Below are 14,804 nucleotides of genomic sequence, written 5' to 3' on the forward strand. Positions count from 1 at the left end.
TCCCCCCAGTAACAAAGGGTCTAGGTGTGCCTGTGTGTACCTGAGGCTGGGTCTCCTATTCAAACTCAGATTTGGCCCAGGGCCAAAGGTGGTTTCATCTTTCCTTCAGAGCCCTGGTGCCAGATCCCAGTGCTTTCCTGTTAACCTCACCCAGTTCTGACTACTTCTTTATTTTCATTTCCTGCCTTTAGAACTGTTATCACTGACTCATTGGAATAAAATCCCTTAGCTAGACTCTCTCTCCTCTGTCCCTGGCCGCCCATCTCCCCACCTCTGGGATTTTTTTTTCCCAAGGAGACAATACAATACAACTAAAGAGAGCTGTCAAATCTAAGCCCATGGTGCTATTGATAAGTGAAAATTCGAAAAGGGACTGCAGAGCAGAAACCCAGTGGACCAGATAATAGGTACTTGAGAGGGCCTGAGGAACACCACTAGGAGGGACTTTGACCTCTCTAAGGGGAAGGGACTGTATCTTATCAAGCTTTATTATGTCTCCAAATAAGTCCAACACAGTGCCAAGCACTCAGTGCCTGATGATCCTTGAACTGCTAAGTGCTGAACTGTCTACAATACAAGGGAATCTCCAGGCTCCATGTTCCCTACAGCCCTAGGGTATTCTCCTTCCTCTCCTCTGCCCCTGGGAACCCCTGGTTCCCTTCCAGACTCAACTTAAATGCAGATATTTTCTTGATCTTTCAGAAACAAATATCTTCCCATCAAAAATGACTCATGTCTGCTTTGTTTTTATCTTTTATATACTTATTTGTACACGTCTCCTAGTAGAACATAAACTACTAGAGGGCAGGGATTATTTTTGTCTGACTCCCCAGCACAGAGTACAATGCTGGGTACACAGTTGGTATTTGTCCCTCATTTTCAAAGCGGACCATTGATATCATGGGTGATATCCTGACTTGTACATCCAATGGGTTTAAGTGAGGCAGAGTTGCACAGAGCCATCCACCTCACTTTCTCTTCCACAGTCATGTAAAAATTAAAATGAATATACAATGATTTCAAATATTATATTTTATAAGATTTATTAATGATCACTAGAAGTAACAAAATAAAACCACATGCCCATGGCTAATCTAACTGTTCAAACAGCCCGCTCCACCAATGTCCTGATCCAGGAAGAAAAGAGCCTAGACATGGAACACCGCCCCCCCCTTTTATCTCCTGTCTAAATCAGCATATAAAGACAGGAAGTCAGGGGGCTCCTGGGAATGTAGTTCAAAGACACAAGATTTCCAATTACAGTATCCATGTCCAGTGGCAAGACAAAAGCCAGAATGAATGGCAATGACCTGGGATACAGTGGCTAACCTTGGCGTCTTCTATGTCATACCAAACTCTTAAAAGTGCTCCACAGTCCCTGATTTGGTCACCTTCATGGTTGTTGGAACAAATTGTTCTCCTTTGTCCGCTCCACTGGGGGAAGGCTTCACATTCTTAGGGCAGACATCCCACTAAGTCTCCCTCAACCTGGTTTAGCCTTATCTGCCCAGATGGTTACTGGAGTGTGCTCTTGGAGTCACAGGTAAGAATTGAGTACCTGGTGGACACCAAAGGCAGGTGAGTAACCCTGAAAAGGATTTGGCAAGCCCTCATACCAGATGTGCCAATCCTCCCTCCACACCCCATACACTCCTAGGTACACAGTAGATGCTTAACAAATACCTATCCATTCTGACTTCTCTGCTTCGTGAGACTCTACATTGTACATTGTAGAAAATTAATTTTCATTTGGGATATTATTGAAAAATCATTTTTCCTTTGCTCCCTTCCTCAGAGTTATTTTGATTTTGAAACTAAAACTAAGAACTGGTTTCACCCTGAGTGGGAGAGTGGCACCGGGTGGGGTCCTCCCTCCTTTTGTCTACCTCTTTTGCCTTTGAGGAGGACTGGCCTAGAGGAGACCTGCTCCTTTGTTTATAAACAAGAACTCTCTTAGATAATGAGGTCTGCCTGCTCTAGCCATCATGATAGGAAACCACCTTGTTGGGAGACACCAAAGCATCCATTAGACCTGCCTCTCATCCTGATTGGGGTCTGAGTTTCTCCCAGTCAGAGAGGCTCTGGAATTCAGGGCTTTTTCTGGGAACTAAAGACTCAGGAGGCCTTGTGGTCTGGCTTGGGGCTTGCTGAGCTGCTTGAGGAACAGGTGTCTGGAAGCACTGGCTGGCCTGGCAATCCCAGGCTCTCTCTCTCACAGCTAGACAACCAACGGGCCGCTTTTTCTTATTAATAATAATTACAAAATTAAGACATGGTCTCTAGAGAATTTTAATTGTTACAGTTCTGAAGTATCCCATCATCCTTCGGAAGTTCTTATGAGCATGTTGAGTTTACATTCTGAACCAGTGTTGCCTTCATCTCCTGCTACTTAGCAAAGATAGTTGTGTTTGTTGACTAGGGTGTTTTTTTATCTCTGTTATGTCAGTTAATTTATATCAGTTCAACTTTTGTATAAAATTACTATAATTGCTGTTGATGCCATTTCTGTTGTACATTCATTATCCATTGAAGAAATTATCCATAATTTGCTTAATTAGCTCAGAATTGGTTGTTTCAAGAATATCTTTTCTCGTTTTTTTCTTCTAGGTTTTGACTATTTCTGTTCTTTGCTCTAATAAGTCAGTGGTCTGATTCCAAGAGCAAATCCAAAGATGACTCCCATGTAGAAAATGAATCTTTAAGTAAAAGCAATTTCATATTCTGTACTGTTATTCAGGGCTCACCATGTCCTTGGCCAACCACTTCTTGTTTTTAAAAACAAAAGAACAAACCCTTACCTTCCATCTTAGAATCAATACTAAGTTTCTGTTCCAAGACAGAAGAGAGGTAATGGTCAGACAATTGAGGTTAATTGACCTGCCCAAGGTCACTGTAACAGTTAAAAGAGTTGAGGTTGGTATAAACTGTGACCGCGGAAATATGGTTTCAAGATATTGTCTTGAGTTAAATCAAATATAAAGTGGTCGCCAGGGAAAAATTCCCAAATATGAAATATACCCAAGTCAGCTGGGTTTTCATAGAGATTTTAATTAATACAAATTAAGGAATTAATGAAAGGGAGCAAGAGAGTAAGAGGAAATAATGAGAAAAGGGGTAAGCCAGCCTCTGCCCAAGCCCTAAGAGAGATCAGTCAGTCTTTAATCCACTCACCATAAGATTTGTCCCAAGCATGATACTAGTGTTCAGAGAGACCCAGTTACTCCAACTAGTCCAAGCTCCAATTCAGCTTTGGCAAACTGAATTTTCAGCCAGCCACCCAAGCCCTTCAAGGCAGCTCTGGCAAGCTGAATCTCCAGCCAGCTCCTTCTCTCAGAGAGAGCTCTCCTTTTAAAGAGAATTTTATCCTATGTCACCTCCCCTAAGTTCTCACGTCTACCAATCACAGTAGACATTTTCCAAAGGACAGACCATTCTTAATTCACACCTGAGTAAACTAAACTTGAGTAATTCACACCTGAGTTGACTGAACTTTTCTGGGAAGACTAAAACTTCTGAGTAAGTTCACACCTCTTTGCAACTTGCAAGTTTACAAGTTTCCTAACCTTCATAGGTATTTAGCACCTTCCTAAAAATAGACTTAGCTTAAGTGCTTGGCCTCACTATAAGTATGGGTTAAGTACTTTTCATTGTTCAGTAAGGAGTTTACAACTTTATCTTATTATTATTTATTTTATGCTTAAGTATGGGTGAAGTAGAGTTCTCACATTCCTGATCAAGTGTCTTCATTGTTTAAATGGGGAATGGTCTTAACCAAATCTTATGAAGTAGGGTCTGAGAATTTTTAAGATTCACAATCCCCCCTGATGATCATTGGGAGACTAGTCTCCCCATTGATCATTTAACATAATCATCTTGTAGTCCTAAACACACTTTTAACTACACATGCATACAATATTCAATTTTCTAAGAGGAAATTAGAGTAGTGAGAGAGGAAATATAAAAAAAAAAGAAAGAAAAACCAATGTTTTGCTAGGCGCGTTGACAGAAAGCCAAATTAGGGGCAGTCCTTTTTGACATAAAAGTGTACATTTATAATAAATATTCAATCAATCTTCAGTTCAATCAACCATATCCAAAGTTCATTCTTGATCTTCTTGATGTAGTGTAGATTTTTTGGCATTTTTCTGCAAGAGTTCATTCTCTGGATATAGAAATTAGCAAGTTTCTTCCTTGAAGATATTTTCTCAAACAAAATCAAAATCTTGGATTTTCATAAAAATACAATCTCAAACAAAAAATCAAAAATCTTGGATTTTAAATTAAAATACAATCCCCCCTGAAGCAGGTGTTAAAAAACATCCAGTTCAGCTCAGGCTGCAATGTTGAGTTATGGGGGTGTATGAGTCAATTATCAAAAGAAGACAAAAACAACCAAAAACATAAGGAAAAAAATTCAAAATAGACCCTTGGGTCTATTTTGACCCACAAGTCAAAACATCTGTGCTTCCAGCTCAACTCAGATGAGTCAAGAGAAGCAACCAAGCTGTTCATTACCCCTTCTTTCCTTTGTCCGTCTCCCTCCTAAGCTTCTCCTGGAGTCCTCCACCCAACAAAAAGGTAACAAATCAGCTTTTGTAAGCTGAATGCTTATTTGCTCATTTTTGAGAATAGTACTCCCAATTCTATCTCATACAGCCTGGAGTCAGGAAGACCTGAGTTCAAATCTAGCCTCAGACACTTAGTAGCTGGGTGACTCTGGGTAAGTCACTTAACCCCTACTTACTTCCTCATCTGCAAAATGGGGATACACTGGAGAATGAAGTCCCTCTAGTATCTTTGCTAAGAAAACCCCAAGGACAAATCCAGGGGTCACAAAGAGTCAGGCATAGCAGAACAACTGAACAATGACAACTTGAAAATGTCTAGTGATCAAGGAAGAGCTATTCTTTTAAAGGAGTTAAATCATTTCATTTTTGACATTCTTAATATAATTTTAATTTCTCCTTTAATTTTTAATCTTTCTAATTTAGTCTTTAACTGGGGATTTTTAATTTATTCTTCTTCTAGTTTCTTTAGTTGCATGCCCAATTCATTGATCTTTTTTTCTATTTTGTTGATGTGAGCACTCAGGAATATAAATTTTCCCAGGAGTACTGCTTTGGCTGTATCCCATGAATTTTGATATGTTGACATTTTTAGTATAAATATAACTACTGAAGAGACCTTAGCTAAATAAAAGGATGGTTCACAGACTATTAGGTGGCATGGTGGATAGAACATCAGGGGTGAAATTAGGAGGATCTGGGTTCAAACTGGACCCTAGACACTTCCTAGCTGTGTGACCCTGGTCACTTAACCCTGTTTGCCTCAATTTTCTCATCTGTAAAATGAGTTGGAGGAGAAAATGAGAAACTATTCTAGTATATTTGTCAAGAAAACCCCAAATGGGGTCAGAATTGTGAATGATTCTGTGGCATTTAAAAAAGTGGATATCATAAACTGTAATAATTAAAATGGTTGAGGTTGTAAACTGTAGTGATTAAAATAGTTGAAGATATAAATTGTAGTAGATATAAGAGTGGGTGAGTAAATTTGTGACCACAGGAAATATGTTTTCACTACAGTGTCTTGTTTTAAATCAAATATAAGGTGGTCGCCAGGGAAATATTCCCAATTATGAATATACCCAAGTCAACTGGGTTTTATAGAGAATTTAATTAATAATACAATGAGGAATCAAAGAAAGAGAGAGAGAGAGAAAAAAGGAAATAAATGAGAAAAGAATAGCCGGCCCAGGCAGTCCTGGCCAATCCAGGCCTAAGATTTCTGAGAAAAGATCAGTCAGTCCTTAATTACCACAAGATCTGTCCAAGCAAGGATTCTAGTGACACCAGGCCAACTCCATCTCAGCTGACTTCACCAGCTCTAATCCTCAATCTGAAATGTCCCCGAGAGAGTCTCGAGAGAGACCCTTCAAGACAGCCTTTCTCAGCTGACTGATCCCAGCGAGAGCTTTTCGTCTTTTTAAAGGGCAATTTCTCCTATGTCACCTCCCCTAAGTCCTTACATCTACCAATCACAGTAGACGTTTTTCAAAGGACAGACCATTCTTAGTCCACACCTAAGAAGGTATGGATTTTTGAGTAATTCACACCAGGAAAGCTCTGAATAAGTTTCCCAGTTCTTTGTTCCTTGTAAATTCACAAGTTGCCTGACCTTTATAGGTACTTAGCACCCCTTTCTAAAAATAGGCATGGCTTAAGTATGGGTTTAAGTACTTTTCATTGTTCAGCAAGGAGTTTTCTCCCCTAAAGCAGGCTTAAGTATGGGTGGAGTAGAGGTCTTCCCATTTCTGATCTAAGGAGAGTTCTCACATCTTAGATCTAAGTAGCTTTACTGTTTAAAATGGGGAATAGTCCCAATAGGGAATTGTCCCAATGAAAAATTCCCCAATGGGGAATTTTTTAACATTCACAAATCTGAGAAATTTCAAGATTCACAATTCTCAGAAAGTCAGAGACTTTTTATCCTCTGCACCTCTTCTAGGCAGTACAATCTAGGAGGCATATTCAATTAATCAGAATCTAACTCTTGTACTCCTACCTCTGACCAACTTCCCCTTTACCCTGATCTTGACTGTGTTCCCTGAACCCTAATCATAATAAAGTCATTTGCTCATTGGAACAGATAAAACATGTTTACTTGCATATAGGATCTCATCTTTGTTATGGAATCAATAAAAGTAAATAAAAACATATACTAAAAAAATCAATCTTGGGGCTTTCTACCCATCATTCTCCTAGAACTCAGAGGTTTACACACAGTAGTGAGCTATGATTCAAGAATTTTAGGAAATGAATAAGTCAAGACTGCATTTTTAGGAGCAGCTAGGTAGCATAGTGGATAGAGCACTGGGGTGGAGTCCGGAACACTGGATTCAAATCTGATCTCAGATACTCCCTAACTCTGTGATCCTGGGCAAGTCATTTAATCCCCATTGCCTAGCTTTTACTGTTCTTCTGCCTTGGAACCAATACACCATATGAATTCTAAGATGAAGGTGAGGAAAGGAAAAGAGAGAAGAAGAAAAGAGAGGAGGGCAAGGGAAGAGAAGAGAAGGGAAAGAAAATGAACTTTGATTCACATATCTGACAATCTGGGGACTCCTGGCTGATGATGACTGCTACAACAGCTAACTCCTTGGGGAACATAGAGACTAGACGTAATGGCCACTTCTGGCAGGGAGGCTTGCTGTGGCCAGAGTATTTGGTGCCTTTGCCCTTTAGACCTTAACCTTGTAGCATTCCTCCCCAACAGATGGTTTATTTGTCTCTTGGGGCAAATTTCTCCTTTCCTTCCTTCTTCTAAGTCTCACCTGCACAGGGAGAGACAGGGAGGGATAGAGAGCCCAGCAAGGTTAATAACCCTTCATTTCTCTGCAGGCTAATCTCCTAACTCTAGGAACTTTTTCTACCATGCCCCTTCCCTACATTCTTTCCTTCACCACCTCATTTTCAGTTTCCTTTTAAATGTAGTCTGCCTCCATTCAATTTTAAGTTCCTTTTTTGGGCTGCTAGGTGCCTTAGTGGATAGAGAGCCAGGCCTAGAAGAAACAAAAGGCCCTGGGTTCAAATGTGGCCTCAGACACTTCCTAACTCATCCTGGACAAGTCACTTAACCCCTATTGCCACTTTTTTATCTTAGAACTGATACTAAGACAAAAGGCAAGTATTAAAAAAATTAAAGCAATAAATGCTCTTTGAATGCTTGCATGCCTATATGAAATGGTGCAAAGTGAGTTTAGCAGTAGATCTGTATTTACAATAACTACAACTATATTTTAATAAAAAAAGAAACCTCCAATGGACTTGGAAGGGGAAATAATAATAGCTAACATTTATAGAGTTTTAAGATTTGAAAAATACCTTCTATATGTTATTGATCACAAAAAGTCCATGAAATAGGTCCTATTATTATCTTCATTTTAGAGATGAGGAAACTGTTAAATGATTTGCCCAGTCACATAACTAGCAAATATCTGAATTAGTGTGTGATCCAGAATTGAGTGTGCTATTCTGAGCATGAGTATTCAGCTACAAAGGCTAGTTGTTACCTTTTGTGAGTTGAGGACTCTGAGACAAGCTTGAGAGGGAGACTGATGAAGGACAGAAAGGGCAATGAACAACTCTGTTGCACCCTTTACCTCACCTGAACACAAGTGTTTTGGATTGTAGGTCAGGGCCTGACAGGGGAGGAGCCTTATGTTGGGAACTTGTATATATTGCCTGTTTGCTGCCTAGTCTGTGGGCACTTCTTAGCCCATCATTGAAGTACTCTCTTTCATAAAGGGAATAAACACAACTCTCTTTTTACTTATATCTCCTGATTCCAGGTTTTGTTTATGTGAGTGAGGAGGGGCACTTGTCAGCATTTTTATCTCACACATTAGGATTTGAATTCAGATCTTTTACTTTTTTAAAAAATCCTTGCTTTCTGTTTTAGAATCACTATTAAGTACTGCTTTCAAGGCAAAAGAGTAATAAAGGTTTGGCAAATGGAGTTAAGTGACTTGCCCAGGGTCACATAGCTAAGAAGTATCTGAGGTCAGATTCTAATTATCTCTAGGCCTGGCTCCTTATCCATTGATCCATCTATCTGCCTTGTTATTTCTTACTTTCAAGGGCAACATTCAATCCCCTATCCCACCTATCTGCCTAAGAGAATTAAGGCAGAGATTGCAGGGTGAAAAAAAGAAAGGGATTCTGAATAGAGCTTTGAAAGAACAACATTCACAGGAGCTGGAGCTGCACAACATAGAGATGAAGATTGAGAAGGTGCTGTTGTTGAAAAGAAAATCCTTGTTTGTGCCTTGACCTAGTGAATTAAAAGCCAACTCAGGAAATAAGATAAAAAGAACATTACTGGCATTCCAAGGAATCAAGCAGTTGAAGTAGAGCCAACCACCAAATCCAGGTTCCACCCTGCTTTTATAGACAGTAAAACCATTTAAATCTAAGAATAAGGCAATCCTGATTGGTAGACTTTTTTTTTTAAACCCTTACCTTCTATCTTAGAATCAATACTGTGTATTGGTTCCAAGGCAGAAGAGTGGTCAGGGCTAGGCAATGGGGGTCAAGTGACTTGCCCAGGGTCACACAGCAAAGAAGTGTCTGAGGCTAGATTTGAAGGCAGCCTCTAGTCCTGATTCTTAATCAACTGAGTCATCTTGCTGCCCTTTGGTAGATGTTTTAATGAGAAGGTAGGATAAATGTCATCTCAGCTCCTCCCCATTATGGCATAATTGGAAGATAAAATTAGTTCTCAGGTGATAGGAGTAATCCTCAATGATCAAATTAGTCAGCTGGTGAATGGTGATGGAAGTAGTCCTTGAGTAAAAGGATTAGAGGATTGGCCCAAAGGGCACCTGGCCCTTTCTAGCAGTCTGGTTGAGCATAGTACCCAAAAGTTGTGGTTCTTTAGTCATTTTTAATTCTACTCTTCAGGAAACCATTTGGAATTTTCTTGGCAGAGATACTGAAGTAGTTTGCCATGTCCTTTTCCAGCTCATTTGACAGATGAGGAAACTAAGGCAAAAAGGGTTAAGAGCCTGACCCAAAGTTACAAAGCTAGGAAGTGTTTGAAGCTAGATTTGAACTCAGGAAGAGGAGTCTTCCTGACTCCAGGCTAGGCACTCCTTCCACTGCACCACCTAATTATTCCTACCCAACCCAAAGGTTGAGCAGGGTTAAAATATGGGGGGTCACTCAGACTATATTTTACCCAGTGGCCTGACATTGCACACTGGCACACAGGTCAGATAATCAAAAGAATGTCTTTATGGAAGTCAAGGGAGCAATGGTTAAGGAGGAGAAAGGAAAAGAGAGGACAAGGAGGAGGAGGGGAGAATGGCATGGCTGGCAGCTGTAAAAGTCAAAGAGGATAAATGCAGAGTAAAGGCAGTTAAGATTTAGCAATTACGAAGTCATCAGTGGGGCAGCTTGACAGCACAGTGACTAGGGCATCAGTCATGGAGTCAAGAGGACCTGGGTTCAAATTTGAGCTCAGACACTTTCTAGCTGAGTGAACCTGGGCCAGCCACTTAATCCTGATTGCCTAACCCTTGCCCTTCCTTCTTAGAATTGACAGGAAGACAGAAGGTAAGGGTTAAAAACAGAGATCATTAGAAGGCAGATCACTTGGGTTTGAGAAGTGAGTGGGTGGTAAAGGAATGGAGCCTGGGAGTATAGACAACTCTCAAGAGGAGTTTGACTGAACGGGAAAAGCTGTAGAATGATTATCTTGCTGGGGGGACACGAGGATGAAGTGAAGAATTGTTTTTTTTTTTTAAGGGGAGAATCTCTACTCATTTTTGTAGAAAGGAGCCATTAGATACTGAAGAGAACAGTTGGCCTAGTTGCAAATCTTTTTTTCTGTGGTGTTTGTTCAGCTGCTTGGAATAGGAGAGAAAGCAAATGAAAGGGGGGTCTCAGCATTAAAGACTGGCAGATATATAGATATATCTCTAGAAAAAATACACACATATGTATTTGACATATAGTAGTAGTAGTCTCTCGGTAACCGAGGATGACGATTGTCTTTGTGCATTTTCATCTATGATAGATGAGTGTGCACAGACACTTGTGCGTGAAGGAGATTTAAGTGGAAAAGCGATGCACAGAGACATGTGTGTGTGTGTGTGTGTGTGTAGTACAGGCCCTGGGCTACTAATCCAAGCTCTCCTTCATACTGGCAAATTGGGGGTAGAGTGTGGCTAACTACTTGTCCCCTCATTGTTTTAGGGTACTCTGGGATTGGGAGGTGGTTTTCTAATGCTCACAAACCCCTATCCCCATGAGTATCAGTTGATACCAATGGGCCAGTCAGATTCCATTAGCTTTTGGGAATGAGTATTGACTCAGGTATGAACAGCCAAGGCCTGTAACACAATCTCCCATAAGTGCATTCAGGAGCCTAGGAAAATGGCTCAGGTTTAGAGAATTTATGTGGCAAAGGGATAACTACTGATTATTGGGTGTCCTTTTTTCCCTTCCTGGAATTCTCACAAAATTCCCCTTAGGTATACATATAGTATAGCTTTCTGCTGAGCTTGTAGAGTCCTAAAGCTGCATTTTCTCAGTTTGTCCTCAATTCCTGGTGCAAATCCAAGTTCAAATCCTCCATTCTTCATAGGCTCACAGGTTATCTTCCAAGTGAAGAATATAAGAATATAGAGGGGACACAGAAATACTACCCTTCATCTTTCGGGACTTTTCTTCCTCCCTCCCTTCTTCCTCTTCCTTCCTTCCTTCCTTCCAACATGACTTGCCCAGGGTCACACAGCTAATAACTGTCTGAGGTCAGATTTCAACCTAGAACCTCCTCTCTCTAGGCCTGAGTCACCCAGCTGCCCCCTTCCCTTTCTTCTAATGGGCTTCCAGACATTCAAATCCTGAGTTCTAAACCAGCTCACTATTTTGTAGAAAGTCTACAGGGAGAGCCATACTTTGGTACTATTAAGATTAAAATTCTCAAGAGACGGTTTATTAATTTTAATTATTGATTAAATAATTTGAAAATAATTTGGGCCAGAGGAAGAAAAGGTAGCAGCCACTTGTGGCTGGCCATTCCCTTAGCAGTCTCCTTTCACAGTCTGGCTGTGTAACTACATATTTTGGATTTCCAGGGGAAAAGGCCCCACTTCCTCCCACTTCCTTACTCTAGTTTATGCTCTTTGTGAAGGCCTTTGCTACAGCATCTCCTGTTGGAGGACTCTGACCTCCCTGGGGCAAGAGGCAGGTCTTCTTGAAACCAGAAGTCACAAGACCATTAGAATGGTTGCAGAGTGTCCACCTTTCTCTGCCCCACCATCTTTACCCCTCTATTTTAAGAGGTTTGTTTACAGAGAAACAAAATTGCTCTGTATCCATTTTATTCAATCAGAGAGTGGGGGGGGGGAGCAAACTTATATTTTCAATCTTAAGATTAAACCTTTCTCTCTTTAAAATCTAAAGTCTGTCTTGGGGTGCCAAAGAAAGGGATACAGGCTAGCATTCAATTTCTATAATGCCTTTTACTCATCAATTCAGGGAGACGGTCTCATCTGACAAAGGAATGAGTCTGAATATTTTGTTAGTTACTTTAAATGGTGCCGGATGAATTAATCTTCCAGAAAGGAGAAGGGCAATCTCTTTTTCAAAGATTAAAACAAAAGAAGAGGGATGTGGGTGTTTATGTGGGTGGTGTAAAAATATGAGAGATTTTTGAGGTATGGCATAGGAAAATAGAGTAGCAAGGTGGCACGGATAGATCTGATCTCAGACACTAACCAAGGTGTGATTCTTGGAAAGTCATGTAACCCCATTTGCCTCTATTTCATGATCTGTTAAATGAGCTGGAGAAGGAAACAACAAACCACTCCAGTATCTCTGCCAAGAAAGCCTCAAATGGAGTCATGAAGCACGGGCTTTATTTAGATTAAATAATATCAATTTGGAGGGATTCTAGTTGGCCCAGGACTATGTCTTCTAATGTTTACTTGCTTAGAAATAGGAGGAGATGAGGCAGGCAATGTGGCTGACCCAGGGCAGAAGATTGGAAAGGAGTAAATGATGGAGGGATACAGGGACGAGTGAATAAAGGATAAAGAACAGAATTAGTGACTAAACTGGTCAGCTTTGCCTATCATCATGGCACCCTGGAGAAACTTCTGCCCTGATCCCTGCTGTTCTGATTAGTGACTGACTGCCCAAGACTACTCTGCTTCAATTTGTCATTTCACTCCTTACTCTCAGGCTACCTCCTTCAAAGCTTCACCAATTGTTTTGTCCCTGGTTTTCCTTCATCTCACCACTCTTCAGTATTCTAGCCATGAATCCTGATCAAATCAACTCTGTCATTTGTTTCTGACTAAAAGGTGCCAATCTACCCTCCTACATTCCCCCACCGCTCACTCATCCCTTTTGGCTCACCTCCTCCCAGTTATGTTCCAAACCAAAATACCCTTCTCTAGTTGTTGAGTCATTTCAGTCATATCCAACTCTTCTTGACTCAATTTGGAGTTTTCTTGGCAAAGATACTAGAGTGGTTTACCATTTCCTTTTCCAGCTCATTTGACAGATGAAGAAACTGAGGCAAACAGGACTAAGTGACTTGCCCAGAGTCACACTGCTAGTAAGTGTCTAAGACTGGATTTGAATTCAAGTCTTCCAAACTCTAGGCCCTGTGCTCTATCCACTGTGCCACATTGCTGCTCTACCTCACTGCCTGTATGCTTTTAGGTATATGGGGCATTCAGGGAAGATTAATACTTCTGCTGAGAGAGGTTACTGAGCCCCTCTCATGGCTGCTTTCCTTCTTTGGTGACCACTCCTGCTACCCAGCTGCCACCAGTGGCTCCACAAAGTTGTAGTCTGCTCAGTAGACACACCCCAGAAAGCTGGGCAGATAGACTAAACCAGGCTGAAGGTAACCAAGAGGTCTCAAACCATCCGTGAGTTATGGGGGTGTTTATCCAGGCAGATGGAGACTTCCCCCGGCAGAAGGAGTAAATGAGAATAATTTTTTCCAATGGCTATAAAAGTGTCTGAAGCAGGAGCCATGGAGTGCTGAGAGCTTGGTTAGACATTAAAACAGCCAAGGTCATTCACTGCAACCTGAACCATCACCAGTAGTTTTGACTTTTGTTTTGCCACTGGACTTGGATGACTGAAAGAGAGCAAGGCTGAGGACTTTGTATAGCTCTGCCTCACTACAGTCCAATTTATGCCAGAGTCAAAAGACATCACCAATGATGTCAGCAAACCAACCTTTCCCTAGCAGCTATTCTCCCTTACATACTCTCTCCCTCATTAGGATGCAACTTCCTAGAGGGCAAGGATGACCTTTACTTTTGCATTTGTATTTCCATTTCAGCCTTTACACCTAGTAAGCTAAATACTTTTTCATTCATTCATTCATTCATTCATTCATTCATTCATTCATTCATTCAATCAATCAATCACCTATCAACCAACCCACCCTAGGGACCAGAGGGTGAAAAAAGGAAATTGAAGCCAGAGCAGGAGTGAATGAATGGAAGGGCTGGGAGGGAAGAATATAGGGGCTAAAGTTTCTACTTTGTTGAGTGCTAAGGGTTTATGTAATGATTTATTCCTTATTTTGTGTATCTATTTGATTTTTTAATCGATGATCATTTATAATAAGTTTATATATAACCTTCAGTTCCTGTGACCTTCTTATCCTGGAATATTCCTCTGCCCCTGAATCTTCCTTCACCCAATGGTGAGTTCCCCTTGGAACCTCCATTTTGAGGAAGACAAGAGCCCAGGAAAACCATCTTTTGTTCATCTACTTCAGATTCTCTGCGCCTCTCTACCATCTTTGGTTCCACAGATTTTCAGTTTCTTTTTTGTTACCTCCCTGCATGAGAATATAAGTTCCTTGAGGGCAGGAACTATTTTTCTTTATTATTGTATTTGTATCTCCAGCTTTTAGTACCAGTATGCGCCTGGCACATAGAAGACACCTAATAAATGATTGTTAAAGGTATGGGGCTGTAGAAAGCAAATTTCTCTTTCCATTATGTCACCCTTTTTTAACATCATCTCTCAGAGACCTAGAGTTCACAGACCACTGAGTAAATTCAGGTATAGATAAGCCCTCAGAGAAAGGAAGTTAAAGAACCAAGGAACCAACAAGATAGGAAACTGATTCTATGGGCCAGGCAAATTAAGAAACTGTGGTTGGTTCCTGAGATATGATGGGTGAGAGCTAGTGGGTGGAGAAAAAAAACTTATAAGGGGAGACCCAGCAGGAAGTCTTCTGGCTGGAGGTTGGAGAGAAGA

This window comes from Monodelphis domestica, chromosome 1 (genome assembly GCF_027887165.1).
Source record: "Monodelphis domestica isolate mMonDom1 chromosome 1, mMonDom1.pri, whole genome shotgun sequence".
NCBI lineage: Eukaryota > Metazoa > Chordata > Mammalia > Didelphimorphia > Didelphidae > Monodelphis > Monodelphis domestica.